At 37.5% G+C, this 15,241-nt stretch overlaps 2 long non-coding RNA genes across 2 annotated transcripts; both read left to right on the top strand.

The window, feature by feature from the left end:
• The first annotated feature begins 9,543 nt into the window (after positions 1 to 9,543).
• Positions 9,544 to 10,296, top strand: LOC107742665 (uncharacterized). The gene is made up of 3 exons (XR_001640326.1): positions 9,544 to 9,620; positions 9,767 to 9,923; positions 10,251 to 10,296. It is a non-coding gene; the product is annotated as an uncharacterized LOC107742665 (long non-coding RNA).
• Positions 10,297 to 11,224: 928 nt separating this feature from the next.
• On the top strand, positions 11,225 to 11,683 carry LOC107742664 (uncharacterized). Its single transcript, XR_001640325.1, has 3 exons — positions 11,225 to 11,271; positions 11,366 to 11,465; positions 11,555 to 11,683. It is a non-coding gene; the product is annotated as an uncharacterized LOC107742664 (long non-coding RNA).
• The last annotated feature ends 3,558 nt before the right edge of the window (positions 11,684 to 15,241 follow it).

The raw sequence follows: 15,241 nt of genomic DNA, 5'->3' as shown, positions 1-15,241 counted from the left end.
ACGTACCAATAAGTAGAGCAGAGGTCAAAACCATCATAAAGCAACATTCACTTAAAATATGGCAGGAATATTGGAACACAGCGGATACAGGACGTCATTTATACAGTATACAAAATCAAGTAGTCACAAGCATGAGGAAGGGCAGAAGCCCAAGGGAGGAGATGTTAGTCTCACGTCTTAGAATGGGTCACACTGGTTTAAATACAACATTGCACAGAATAGGAAAACATCCCACTGGATTATGCACTTATTGTAATGTACAAGAGACAGTGAAGCATATACTGTTAGACTGCAAAAAATATGAAGAAGATAGGGCAGAATTAAAGGCACAAATGGATGAACAAAGCATGACACTTGAGCATTTATTAGGGAAAGCATCTGGGAGAATACACAATTTATTAATGTTATTTTTGAAAAAAAACTGGGTTAAGTGAAAGAATTTAATAGGATTTTTTTTTTTTTCCTCTCCTTTGATGTCAGTCTAATACCCACACTCCAGTCTAGTAGGTGGCGGTAATGCACCTTTGAGATGAGTTGCCAACCGCCATTAAACCTGAAAGAAGAAGAAGAAGAAGAAGTTAAGAAGTAAAGACCGCACTCGGTCGCACTGAGCTGAACAAAAGAGAACATTTCTGGATCGGGGCAAAGAGTGAAGCGCGTTACCGTCAGCGCGTCAGCTTTGTTTCTCTGCTGTCTTATACTTCTTGGGTTTCTGTGGCGTTCACTCAGTACTGATGGACGATGAGCATCAGCTGGAACCCAATTAGCGGTCTGCGACAGGGAGAGGGAGAGAGAAAAGAGCAACCATGCAACACGTAACATGCCCAATAGATGATATCACTCCCATGATCACACGTTTTACAAATACGTCCACAGGATGTAACAATGTGAAAATATATTAAGAATTTTTCAATTCGCTGATACTGATGTGAATACTGAAAGTGAATTACAGCGATGTGTTTATGTTGTGAAGAAAATAAAAAGATTATATTTAGCTATGGAGTGCTTATTTATTTAGCTAACCATGGTTTGTTTTTGACAATGGTCACTTTTTTTTGTGGAGTTGAACCATGTGTGGGTGTGTGAGAAAGAAAAAGAGAGAGATGCAAATGAAGCATAGTAATACAAACAAAAAGAAAGAACCTCAGAATTATGGAGGACGAAACCTGCAAAAACAATAAATAAATAAATACACAAATAAATAAATAAATATGCAAATAAATAAATAAATGTGTGTATAAATACACAAATTCTTGTTTAAATACATATAGAAATAATTAAACGTGTGATGAAATATAGGCAAATAAATAAAATAAATTGGTGGCCAAATGGAAAATGTTTAAGGAAATGCTAAACTCATCCTATTTATTTTCCTTTGATCACTCATTTATTTCTGAACTCTCTCTCTCTCTCTCTCTCTCTCTCTCACACTCACACACACACACACACACACATAATCTGATGGTTGTATAAAATAATGTAAATATGTAACATGACTAATAATGAAATTGAAAATAAAAACAATAAAAAATATAAATACCCTCTTACATTTTTCCGTGAAACAAAGTCTTCCTAGGGCAGGCATAGCCATTCTTCAAATGAGAGGTTTACCAAAAACCTCTCTCTCTCTCTCTCTCTCACTCTCTCCCTGTCACACACACACACACGTGCATGTGTGTTGTTTATGCCTCGACCAAAGAAGCGCTCCCAAATAGCTAAAAAGTTATATGCTGAGCGCTGTGCTAAAGGAGAGGTATTGCCCCCTCTTAAAAAAAGGGCAGAGCCTAGCTCAATGAGAAAGACAAATTACTTATCAAATGTTAGCTCTCTGAGCAGCCAAAATGATTTATCAAATGATTCTTCAAAGCCAAGCTTTCTAAGCAAGATAAATGATTTACCAAAGGCAACCTCTATAACATTTTGTGACAATGTTCTGAATGCATTAACTGCAATAAATACATTTCCACAGAAACCAGTGCTGAAAGGTTCTTTTCATCAAGCTGATGCCCGCTTTGGAGATTCACGCAACAGACAGTGTGGAGCCATCAGTCTGACAGCGGTGTTGAAAAGCAAGATGAAGAACGTGCTGACATGGACGACACAAGATCTCGATGGTGTCTTGGTTGCAGGAACACACCTTTACGAGTCTTTAAGAAAGCAGGGTAACATAAATGACCGGCAAGTCAAGGGTAGGAATTACATTGCGGTCCATGAATTACCAAGGAGACATGTGCTGGGTAATACTGCATTTTCCATTGAGTACACTCAGTCTCTGACTGGTTTTGTTAATGTCAATGAGTACAATGAAGCCATAAGCGGTGTGGTCATGCCACTTGATGTAGCCCTTCAGCAAGCTCTACTGAGTGCTGATGCTTTCCTGTTAACTATTTGTGCCAACACATCTGCAGTTATTAAGCAGGGGTCATGTTATGCCTTTGTTGACTCTCATGCTATCAAAACAGAGACAAGTTGTGTTGCGTATCACAGATCCATAGAGTCTTTGTACAACTATATTAATGACATGGCACAGTTATTTGGGGAACCTGAGCCACCATTTGAGATAACTGGAGTTTTGGTTCATGCAGATGCAGAAGTTTCTGATCTGTTGGAAGAAGCAGGCGGCAGCAGTTTTCCATGCTCTTCTGGTAAAGCCCTTTACAGTGACGTCTTAAAACGCACACCTAAGGTATGTGAATCTGTGAAGACTGAGGTAAGGACATCTGATTATCGAGTACCTGTGGATGAAGTTGCAGACATGAGAAGCACTAACCTTCCAACGCAGACAGCCTGTAATGTGTTGCCAAGTAAAGGTAAAAGGGGGAGGAAAAAAAGCAGAATGAACTTTCCGATAAACAGATTACAAAATCACATGCTGAAACTGTTGTAACAGATGACATAATCATCACTGATGTTTCAGTTCCAGACATATTTTTTTCTCCTTTAAAGGGGTCATATGATGCTTTTTTAAAGATCATTATTTTGTGTATTTGGTGTAACTGAATATGTTGACATGCTTTAATGTTCAAAAAACACATTCTTTTTCAAATACTGTACATTATTGTAAGTCCTCTATGCCCCGCCTCTCTCAAACGCTTCGTTTTCTACAAAGTCCCTCCTTCCGACAAGCGCAGTCTGCTCTGATTGGCCAGCTGACCCAGTGCATTGTGATTGGCCGAACACCGCAAGCACTCGTCGGAAATGTAACGCCCCTTACCATAATCGCGAGCTTCATCTTTCAAAATAAACGTAAAGACAGAGCCCAAAAGGGGAACAGAGTCGCGTGACAGACACAATGATGAAGCTGGTATGTGTACACAAGCCACGGTTAAGACAGCTGACTCCACTGTGAGTGACCCTGTCTCTCACGCGCACACGCACACACACACACACACACACAAATGATGCGCAAAACTCCGCATTTGAACAGTCAATAGCAAATACTTAAACTAATAACAAAACAGTAGCTGATTCAGAAGCGCCAGATTGTCATAGCAAAGTCAGAATTACCTCCTCTCCTAGGTTCACGAAACGGTCATCCATAAAATCCATTGCTGTTCTGTTGTAAGTAATCTTAAAGATTCCTAAATGCATCTACTTTCGGAAGGCCAAATAAAGTGCTTTTGCTTTCGCCTAGAAACACACAGCGTCTCCCTGACATGCTGCTTCAACACTAACTGCGGTTACTGAAACCACGCCTTCTTTCTTTGCATGCACATTTGGGCAGCATTATGCAAATATTTCCACATAGTGAGGTAGATATGTGGGGGCGTGTTAGAACGAGCCGTTTTAGGGGGGCGTGGCAGAGTCTTAACTTTTATAAAGAATATCTCTTTGGTTTTGAGACTTTAGTCTTTGCAACTTCAGGGATCTTATCTATGCACAATCAGCTTGTAACACTCCAAAGAGAAAGGTAAACTTGAAATCGCATCATATGACCCCTTTAACACATAATGATCGGCAAGCTTTATGTGAGCTCATGCTTCTGACAAATGATAACACTGATCATAATGTCATAAACGTTGGTCCCATTGCAGGTCCGTGTCAGACAAAGACCATTAAACCAGATCGTAACTGCTTTTTCAGATCGTTGGCACATGTGATATGTGGAAGTGAGGACAAACACTTGAAAATTCGCCGTGCAGTTGTCAAACATCTGAAAATGAATACTTTGCTGTTTGAGAGGTATGTGAGAAATGAGTATTCTTCAGTAGAGGATTATTTGACACGATCTAGAATCTTTTATTCTGGCACATGGGTGACAGAAATTGACATATTCGTTTCGGCTGATCTTTTCAAAACCACTGTAATGACTTTTAATGATGGCCGATGGAATGCACACAAACCTACTGGAGAGGTATTTACTCAAAATGCAATTTATTTGAAACACTGTAATGGTAATCATTATGAAGTTGTGGTATGTGTTAAGCATAGAGATCGGGATGGTGTTTGTGCAGGAGCATGTGGAAATGCAGTGTCAAATGAGGTCAGCAAGCCATGTCTGCGTAAAAGAAAGGTAAGCGACGATGCAGAATGTCCTCCAACCATGATGCATTGGGAGAGATATTGCAACGACAGTGAGTACAGACAAAAACAACTGAATTACAAGAAATCAAAATATTGTAATGACCCTGATTTCAGGAAGAAAAGTTGTAAGTGTTCAAAAGATTATTACGCGAGCAATGTTCAGTTTCAGAAACTGGTTTGTAACTATTCCCAGGTGAAGTACAAGAGTAATGTGGTCTTTCAAGCAAGAGTGCGTGAGTATTCTGTGATGAAATACCATAAAGATGTGAACTTTCGTGCGAGTACAATACAAAAAGGTTGTGAAATATATGCAAGAAAAAAGGAACAGAAAGACATTGATGTTGTTATTGATTTTTTTCGACAAGAAGTTAGTAGTGGTCCAGAGTTTGTGTGCTGTGTCTGTCACCGTTTACTTTTCAGAAAGCAGGTTATTGAATGCAAAACAGAATGCTATGAAGACAAAGGAGAAAAAATTGCTGCTTTGGGTAGAAGATGCATCACAACCAGATATGTGCATGTTTATGATGAAAAGTGTGACCTGTCTTCTGCTTATTCCTCAGGGTGCAAATTATGGATTTGTCTAACATGTCATCGAAAAATCCTTTGTGGAAAACTACCAGAAGAGAGTGTTGCCAACAACATGCATTTGGTGGACATTCCAAATCAACTGAAACGTCTCAACTCATTGGAACAACATCTCATTGCACGTAACATTCCTTTTATGAAGTTACTCTGCCTTCCCCGTGGTAAGCAACATGGATGCCATGGACCTGTAGTCTGCGTTCCAGTAAATACGACAGATGTGTCAAATATCCTTCCACGAAATTAATGTGATGACAAGATGATGAGGATCAAACTGAAACGCAAATTAACGTACAAAGGGCATTATGAGTACAAGTATGTACACACTGATCTTGTTCGAAATGCTCTGAAATATTTGATCAGGTTCAATAAGTGGTTTGGTGATGTGGAGATTAATGAGCAGTGGATCAACTCTTTGAATGAACCAGAAGAAAATGTTGTAGATGAAATGGAGCAACAAGATGTAGTTGAAAAGATCGATGATGAAAATGACCCTGATGAACAGCCGGAGGAAGACCTGAGCTACATCAAAGAGCAAAGTGGTCTTTTGTCAGATATGATGAATTATGATTCAACAGATGCATTTTTTGAGTCAATTGGCATTAACCAGGCTCTCTTCGAAAAAGCCTACAAACAGTGTTCCAAAAAGAAAACTATTGTCCTAAAAAGAAATCCAAAAGATATCTGGGTGAACCAATATAATAAACATTTACTGCGTGCTTGGCAAGGCAACATGGATATCCAGTATGTCACAGATGCTTACTCTGTAGTGGTTTACATTATTAGTTACATCACAAAAGCAGAACAAGAAATGGGACTGTTGCTTCAACGTGCACAAAATGAAGCCATGAATGGAAATCTTGAAGCGAGATCATCATTAAAAATGCTTGGTAGTGTATATCTTCACAACAGAGAAATTTCTGCTCAAGAGGCTATGTATTGACTGACAGGTATGCACTTGAAGGAATGTTCTCGTAAAGTCCAGTTTATTCCAATTGGATTGAATCCTGTAAAGATGAGTTTGCCTCTTCGTGTTATCAAAAACAAAGATGATCAGTCTGGTGAAGAAACTAGCTTTTGGATGACCAGTCTGGTTGACCGATACAAGAATAGGCCAAACACGCAGGAGTTTGAGATTCAATGTCTTGCAAGTTTTTGCTCTGAAAACAGGATATTGTCAAAATCGGAGGTTTCTTCACAAAAAAAGGCCTCCGAAGAAAAGGTGATTAAGCTTAACAACAACTGTGGCTATATGATGAAGAGAACTCGAACTGAACCTGCAGTTGTCAGGTATCCGAGATTTTCTCCAAAAAAAGATCCCGAAAAGTACTTTCATTCATTGTTACAACTTTTCTTACCACATTACGAAGACTGGCAGCTGAAGCCTCAGAATTTTACCACTTATGAGGAATTCTACAACAATGGTGCTGTGAAATGTGGAAGTAATGTGACAAAAGTAAAATGTATTGTTCATGCTAATCGAGGACTGTTTGAAAAGGAAAGTGACAAAATAGATCAAGCTCAACAGCTTTTGGAGCAGGGTGTTGATTTGGAAGATGCTTGGGCTGCATTGTGTCCTGAAACAGAAAAGGAACGTCATGAATGCCTAGAACTAAAGAAGAGTAATGTAATTCCTGATGAAGATGATTCTGAGCCTTCTATTCCAGATCTTGTAGCGAACCCTCGAATTCCATACAGTATTGAAACCAACCATGCTGGAATGTCTAGAAAAGAGGCGTTATGTTTACTAAGATCATTAAATGCACAACAATCAGCAATCTTTTACAAAGTGCGGAAATGGTGTCTAGAGAAACTTCTTGGAGAAAACCCTGAACCATTTCACTTGTTCGTTACTGGTGGAGCAGGCACAGGGAAAAGCCATTTAATCAAAGCAATATACTACGAATCTTCCAGACTTTTATCTCAGCTTTCCGAAAACCCTGATGATAGAAGTGTGATTTTAACTGCATCAACTGGAGTGGCTAGCTACCACATTGGTGCTTCCACGATTCATAATACCTTTTCGGTAGGTGCCAATGTCAAACTGCCATATCAGACCCTAAGTGATGACAAAATCAATTCACTGCGTGCAAAAATGGGAGGTTTACAGATTCTGATCATTGATGAGGTGTCTATGGTTGACCATCACCTTTTGTCTTATGTTCATGGGAGATTGAGACAAATAAAGCAAACTGGTGACTACTCCATTTTTGGAAAAGTCAGTTTGGTCGGTGTTGGTGATTTTTACCAGCTTCCGCCTGTCAAGGGAATTCCCCTGTATGTTGATCCAAAAGGAGTGAATCTTTGGGATAACAACTTTGAAATTGCCGAACTAACACAAGTTGTCAGGCAACAAGATGCATCTTTTGCTGAAATGTTAAATCGTCTTCGAGTTCATAAAAAGAAGGAAACTCTAAGCCCAAGCGACATTAACATGTTGAAGAAACATGAAACGGGTGAAGAATGTGATGCTATTCATATATTTCCTACAAATGCTCAGGTTGATGAATACAATATTCAGAAACTTAGTGCGTGTTGTCCTGAGGCAATCACTATTCGAGCTAGAGACTTTGTGAGAAATCCAGAAACTGGAAGAATAGAAGCAAAAGTTGGATTTCATGCAAAAGTTTTCAACTCCTGTTTGGACAAATGTGTTTCCTTGGGTGTTGGAGCCAGAGTAATGCTAAGAAAAAATCTTGATGTTTCAGATGGACTTGTCAATGGAGCCTTTGGCACAGTTGTCCACATAAGCAAAAACCTGATGATGATGATGACTTCCCAACAGCTATTCATGTTGAATTTGATCATCCAAATGTTGGTAAAATTCAGAGATCGAAGCAACGACAGAAATATTCCCCAAATTCTACTGTTATTGAAGTGGAAGAAGATCAAGTCACAAACGATGGTGGTTTAAGACGTCAGTTTCCACTTAAATTGGCATGGGCATGCACCGTTCACAAAGTGCAAGGACTCACAGTAGACAAAGCGGTCGTCTCACTTGACAAGGTATTTTGTCCAGGACAAGCATATGTTGCACTGAGTTGTGTGAGAACCCTCGATGGACTAATGATTAATGACTTCAAAGAGTCTGCCATATATTGTAATGAGAAAATCGACTCTGCTATGAAAAACATGCTCCGACTTACTTTAGAAAATCACAGTGTCATAAAGACACCTGATCAGTGTTGGGAGTAACGCATTACAAAAGTAATAATATTACAGTAGTATATTACTTTTTGCTGTAACGCAGTAATATAACGCATTACTAATCAAATTTGGGTAATATTATTACTCGTTACAATCTCAGTAACGCAAGTTACAACAATATTGTAATGTAACTAATTACTTTCAAAAGACAGTAACTAGTAATATATAATGTATTACATTTTGGAAGTAACTTGCCCAACACTGCACCTGATAGGTTTACAATTGCTCTTCATAATGTACAAAGTCTTCGAGCTCATGTTCAAGATATTCAAGTTCACGGACAGCTAATGAATGCGGATTGTATCTGTTTAACTGAAACTTGGCTAAAAGTTGAAGACGATGTGCAGATACCAGGATTTGTTTTTAAGAACAATCCGAGAGCTAAGTGTTATGACGAGAGCACTCCACTTTTCACTGATTTAAAACGACAAAGAGGTGGTGGAGTTGGTGTATTCTGTTGTGAAGGCATTAATTTTAACGTCATCATTCCAGAACCTTGCAACTTGGAATGTCTATACTTTGCAGTTCCACATATAAGTTTGAATGCTGCTTTGCTGTACAGGCCTAATTCATATTCACTTGACATGTTTCGACAAAATATGTTACATGTTATTGATGAGTTGGAGAAACATTCAGGAAAGAAAGTGATTATGGGAGACTTCAATGAGGACATCTTGACATCATCTACAATTGAAACATTAATGGAATTACATGGATACAGTCAACGTGCAACATCCTACAACTGAGAAAGGAACGCTGATAGACCATGTCTATGTTAAAGATGCAGAAAACGTTTCAGTCGAAATCGTGCAAACCTATTACAGTTACCATCAGGCAGTACTGATACAGGCAGGCAGGCTTAGGGAATGATTGTGACATGTACTGAAATCATTATAACTGCATTCTCTTTTCTTTTCGGTACCCTTATTCTGAGATACCAATGGGCATACCACTGGAGAACAAGTGTATTACTTGAGACGGTATGTTCTTAGACTATCTATATCTAACCGACTCTTATAATGATCCATCAGTTAAATCATCAGTTGAATCTGTACAGATGTTCCATGTTATCAATGAAGGTCTATCTGAAGGTAATCCATTTTATGTATGCAACACACTGAAATGAGAAAATTGTATCATTGTATTGTCTGTTCTGTTTTTGTGTCCATATCATGTGAACACTATCCTGAGATTCCAAGATCCACAGAGTCCAGTCAATCCAGCCTCAAGTACAAACCACTGATCGTCATCCTACATCTCCCATAATTGCTCTTCTTTCTTGAGCTAATAAGCTTCATCCAGCCAAGGTAATTGTAGTATTTCATTTGTATTCAGCTTTATGCTGGCTTTATTTTGAATTCTGTTTAATTATTCTTACTTTTAAGAGATTTATCAAATTTTTAATTGACTTCAAGTATATTACTAATGTATTTTATTATTAATCTAATTTCAGTCATATTCTAAGCCATCCAAACAATAATGGATGCTTCCAAACATCATAGGAAGCATCCACAAAGACTGCCTGCATCCATCCAGTTGTCTCCTAATATATCAAAATTAAGTTAATGGAACAGCACAAAAATGGTCAAAATGTACTAAAACTAACAAAGGTAAGTTGACTCAGGAGTGCCTGGTTACACAAACATTTTTCTGTTTAAAATATAATAAACTGTTTTAAAGGCATTGTTAAATTCATCAACTATATGCAAGTAAGCACATGCAAGTTATCTTTTCAGACATATGAAATGCACTGAAGTCATAATTTCCCCCATGCAAGAGATTCTATACTCCATCCAACACATCATTCTATACTCCAATAACTCCCATAATGAAGAAAACGACTGATAAAAATGTAAATGTAGTAGTGTAATGTCTGCAAAACTTGAATTGACTCATTTCTTCAAGCACTGTTTCACCTACTAACAATACATTTTCAGGTTTATGCATCAAAACTCAATAACTACTCTCCACTACCCTCAAAAGGTGAGTGTTGAGACGGTGTCTACATTAGTTGCAAAATGTATTTGTTGTGTAAGCATTTCATTTACCAAGCACCTAATGTTCTATTAATGTTTTTTTTTTAGATTTCTGCAATGCACTATATTTGGAACTTCCTCCTTATCCAATATGTAATTCTCTGCTCCATTAACTTTTTTTATGAAGAAGGACACAACTGAAAAAAAGGTAAATTTAATTGTATAATGTTTGCAAAGCTTAGATTAAGTATTTTGTTTGCGCAGTCATTAAAGCAATAACAATATTATTTTATTTGTGCAGCATAACTCAATAACTACTGTCCACTACTCTCAAAAGGTGAGTGTACATCTGGTGTCTACATTAGTTGCAAAATGTTGTTGTGTAAACACTTTATCAAGCAGTTGATATTCCATGAATGTATTTTCAGATTTCTGCAATGACCTACACTTCTAACTTACTCCTTATGCATTATATGATTCTCTGCTCCATGAACTGTTTTTATAAAGAAGCACAAAACTGATAAAAAGGTAAATTTAATTGCATAATGTCTGCAAAACTTGAATCGACTCGTTTCTTCAAGCACCGTTCCACCCAATAACAATACATTTTCAGGTTTGTGCATCAAAACTCAATATCTACTGTCCACTACTCTCAAAAGGTGAGTGTACATCTGGTGTCTACATTAGTTGCAAAATGTTGTTGTGTAAACACTTTATCAAGCAGTTGATGTTCCATGAATGTATTTTCAGATTTCCACAATGTGCTACACTTGAAACTTCCTCCTTATCCATTATATGGTTCTCCGCTCCATGAACTGTTTTTTTTAAAGAAGCACACAACTGATAAAAAGGTCAATTTAATAGTTAATCTAAGATTTGCAGACATTATACACTTTTCTTTGAGCAGTAATTAAAGCAATAACAATGTTCTTTCAGTTTTGTGCAGCACAACTCGATAACTACTCTCCACTACTTTCAAAAGGTGAGTGTAGAGATGGTGTCTACATTACAGAACAAAAACATTTTGCAACTAAACACTTTATCAAGCAGTTAATGTTCCATGAATGTATTTTCAGATTTCTGCAATGACCTACACTTCTAACTTCCTCCTTATCCATTATATGATCCTCCGCTCCATGAACCGTTTTTATAAAGAAGCACACAACTGATAAAAAGGTAGAATATAATATCCTTTATGCTTATTAATCAGAAGTTGATACTAATTTGAGTTTAATTTATTGATTTTCTGCTTCTCTTTCTTACAGTGAAGACAAAACCATTCTCAACTATCAATTCAGAAAATGTCCCGGCAAAAATCTAAACTGATGCAAGCAGTCAATAGTCAAAGTTATTACACAAATACATAACCCCAAAAGTAACACAATTATATATAAAATATTGGATGGATGGCTTGTATTATATTTAGCCTATGTACAGTAAATTTAGATATGTGCCAGCCAAAGGAGGATGGCCTTCCCCTGCTGAGTCTGGTTCCTCCCAAGGTTTCTCCTTACACCACTCTGCCTATGATGCTCCTCTTCACTAATTTAGGGGGTTTTCCCTGCCACTGTCGCCTTCTGGCTTGCTCACTGGGGTATTAAGGAACAATATTTTCAATGTAAACGGAGTAATGTCTTTCTAAAGAATTGAATAAATACATGATGAATTCAAATGTACTTTTTCTTCTTCTTGCTGTCATGCACTTCCATTTACTTTATCAATGTCCTGTTTGTTTATTGATCAACATTAGAAATTCTATGTAGAATGTTAGTTTTGTTCCCCACACAATTTAAAAAAAAAAAAGTTTTTTAAATGGACCATCTGTGAGCACAATTCGTATCACACTATGCTACATAGAGCATTCAAGATAATGGATAAAAATTTACATGTAATCCTTTTCTTTGCATTCAGTTTATTTATTGATGTACCATTAAACCTGGAATTGGGGAGAAAATTGTTAAAATATTTATATTTAGTGTACACAACAGAATTAAATTATTCTGTAGGCCTATGACTTAAATGATGATCCCATTTAAGTTTCTTTTGACAAACTGAAAGCTCAACTAAAAGCAGTTTTCAAATATTTTTTCTTCCAGTGATGCTCTCCATGAAACAGACAAAAATGAAATGCTTTGCTAAAGTATATAATGGCAGTAGCTGACCCACTCAATACACATTGATATCTTTGTTCATAACCGTTAATTTAACAACAAAAATTATAAAACTTTTGCTGTAATGCTGCACAGATGTTCCTGTATTGTTGAGCAGATGAAGACACTTTACACGTTTCATTATAATGTCACCCCACACAAGAATTAAAACCTGTGACCTCATCTGTGAGCACAATTCTTATCACACTGTGCCAGATAGGGCACACAGTCACTACAATGTTGAAGATATGTTTTAATATAAAAAGGAACACAGAGGAGCAAGCACTAGCATGCTAACCAAGAATGTTCATGAAGTTTAGTGCACAGCAAGAAGAGCAAATACAGCAGAAATAGAATGTACATTAAAAAAACAGATAGGTTCAGAAGTAGAGAAGTAAAAAAATGAACAGAAGTTCAGATGAGAATGACCAAAAACACATTTCTGATTCAATGCACACAGAAAATCCAACATCCGGAACAGAAGCAACATTTTGTGAGAATGATCGTGACTTAGCATTTTACAGAAAAGACAATTGTAAATTGACAATTTACATTTTACACAATTGACATCCTCAGATTCGGCATGACACAAGGAATCCAAAGACACTAAGATCATAATTTTCTGACTAATTGTTCAAAAGTTATAAGTGAAAATGTGAATTTCTGGTATCTCACGACCCATAGGTGGCGCTGTTCCCAAATTTGGCATGGGACCTCAGATCATGGTGGTGACGAAGTTTACCAAGTTTCGTTTTGATTGATCAAAGGTTGGCCGAGATACAGCGTCTGAACCAATTTGGGTTGACCTTGTTAACTTCACAACATCATAACTTTTTTTTCACTAGTAGTTAAAAAAATCTGTTCAGTCATTTCTGTGCAGCTCAGTCCAAAGATCATATGATCAAAATTTGGACAAAATTGGACAAAATTTCTGGGAGGAGTAGTGAAAAAACTGTTTTTCATTCAATTGAACATGGCGGACAGACACCCTGTTGGAAAATGACAAATGAGACATCATCAGAATCGGCATTATCCAGGGAACCAAATGACATAAAAATAACAAAATTTGGACAACATTTTGCAAGAATCGTTATATCTCTGGAACAATAGGTGGCGCTGTCTTCAAACTTCCGGGGTACCTCCGGGACATGGTGTTGATGATCCCTACCGATTTGTTTGCAGATATGTCCAATGGTTCAAAAGATATAGCAATTTATGACAAATGTCAAAATGGCGGACAGATAGTTCAGCCAATCCTGGCAAAATTCACATGCACAGATTCGGCATGACCCAAGTAATCCATAGACACCAAGATCATAATTTTCTGACCAATTGTTCAAAAGTTATAAGCGAAAATGTGCATTTTTGGTATCTCACGACCCATAGATGGCGCTATTCCCATCTTTGGCATGGGCCCTCAGATCATGGTGTTGATGAAGCATACCAGGTTTCGTTTCGATTGATCAAAGTTTGGCCGAGATACAGCCTCTGAACCAATTTTGAGTCAACCTTGTTGAGTTCACAACTTCATAACTTTTGAACAAAGATGAATAAAAAAAATTGGTTCAGTCAAGTCTGTGCAGCTCACTCCGAAGATCATCTGAGCCAATTTTGGGAAGAATTGGATCAATTTTGAAGGAGTAGTAGGGAATAGACAATTTACTGTACTTTTCAAAATGGCCGCTACTGTAATGGGTGGAGTGTGAATGTAAGCTATTGAATGTGATCAGCAAGAAGAGAGTAATCATGTGTACTAAGTTTCATTTGTCTAGAATAAGGGGTTAAAGAGTTATTACCATTTAAATGTTGAATTTTTGAACTGGTGGTGGCACTATGGAGTTGGTCTTAGAGACCCCAAAGTTGGTCAGATCACTATTCATGGCCATCACTACAATTGTGCCAAATTTCATCATTTTCCAATATTCCCTTCATAGGGCTACCATAGACCCCCATTTGACGAAAATAACAATAAAACATACAGATACAATAGGGGCTACAGCCCTTTGGGCTTGGCCCCTAAAAAGTCCCAGTGGCCTAATGGGTTATGGCATCAGCCTCTGTGTTCAAGTCCCACCTGGGCTGCTTTTGTTGTGTTACATTTAAGTTGGCTGCGCAAAAAATGCTGGGATGATAAGTTTAAAGTGGCACTATAGCCACGACAACAAAACATGAGAACTAGCATAGAGTTAGAAATAGCCAGAGGTGTAAAGAGTACCTAAAAACCATACTTAGCAAAAGTACAGATACCTTACAGTGAAAATTACTCCACTACACGTTACAAGTCACCAATTCCAAAACAACTTGAGTAAAAGTCTTAGAGTATCTGATTTTAACAGTACTTAAGTATTTTACTTATAGGCTCAAAGATGCACTAGTCAAAGAGACATGCCAGTGAAAAACTGTAACGTTGTGGAGAAGCTGCGGAAAACAGGCAGAGGCAAGGATCTATGTGCAGGTATTTAATGGAAAAACTAGAACAAACAATAAAGCAAAAACCAAAGAGAACAAAGAACAGAATGACTGGCAAACAGACAACCATTACATTCAACAACTCACAAGGAACTAAAGAAAAACTAGGGCTAATAACAGTATACACACAGGGGGCTAACAAGCTTAACAAGATAACAAGACACACCTGGGGAGACTAATCAAGGGGAACCAATGAACAAACGGACTACAAACACCACGGGAGACAGGAAGTGACATAAAAGTCCAGGACAAGGCACAGAGAGCATGAAACAAAAACAGAGTTTATTTTCTAAAACCAAAATAAAACTGAACACCTCAAAATAACAAAACAAA

The sequence above is a fragment of the Sinocyclocheilus rhinocerous genome, unplaced genomic scaffold, assembly GCF_001515625.1.
Source record: "Sinocyclocheilus rhinocerous isolate Xijiao unplaced genomic scaffold, SAMN03320098_v1.1 scaffold8767, whole genome shotgun sequence".
Classification (NCBI taxonomy): domain Eukaryota; kingdom Metazoa; phylum Chordata; class Actinopteri; order Cypriniformes; family Cyprinidae; genus Sinocyclocheilus; species Sinocyclocheilus rhinocerous.
The sequence above is the reverse complement of the archived record's forward strand: the minus strand, read 5'-3'. Positions and strand labels throughout refer to the sequence as shown.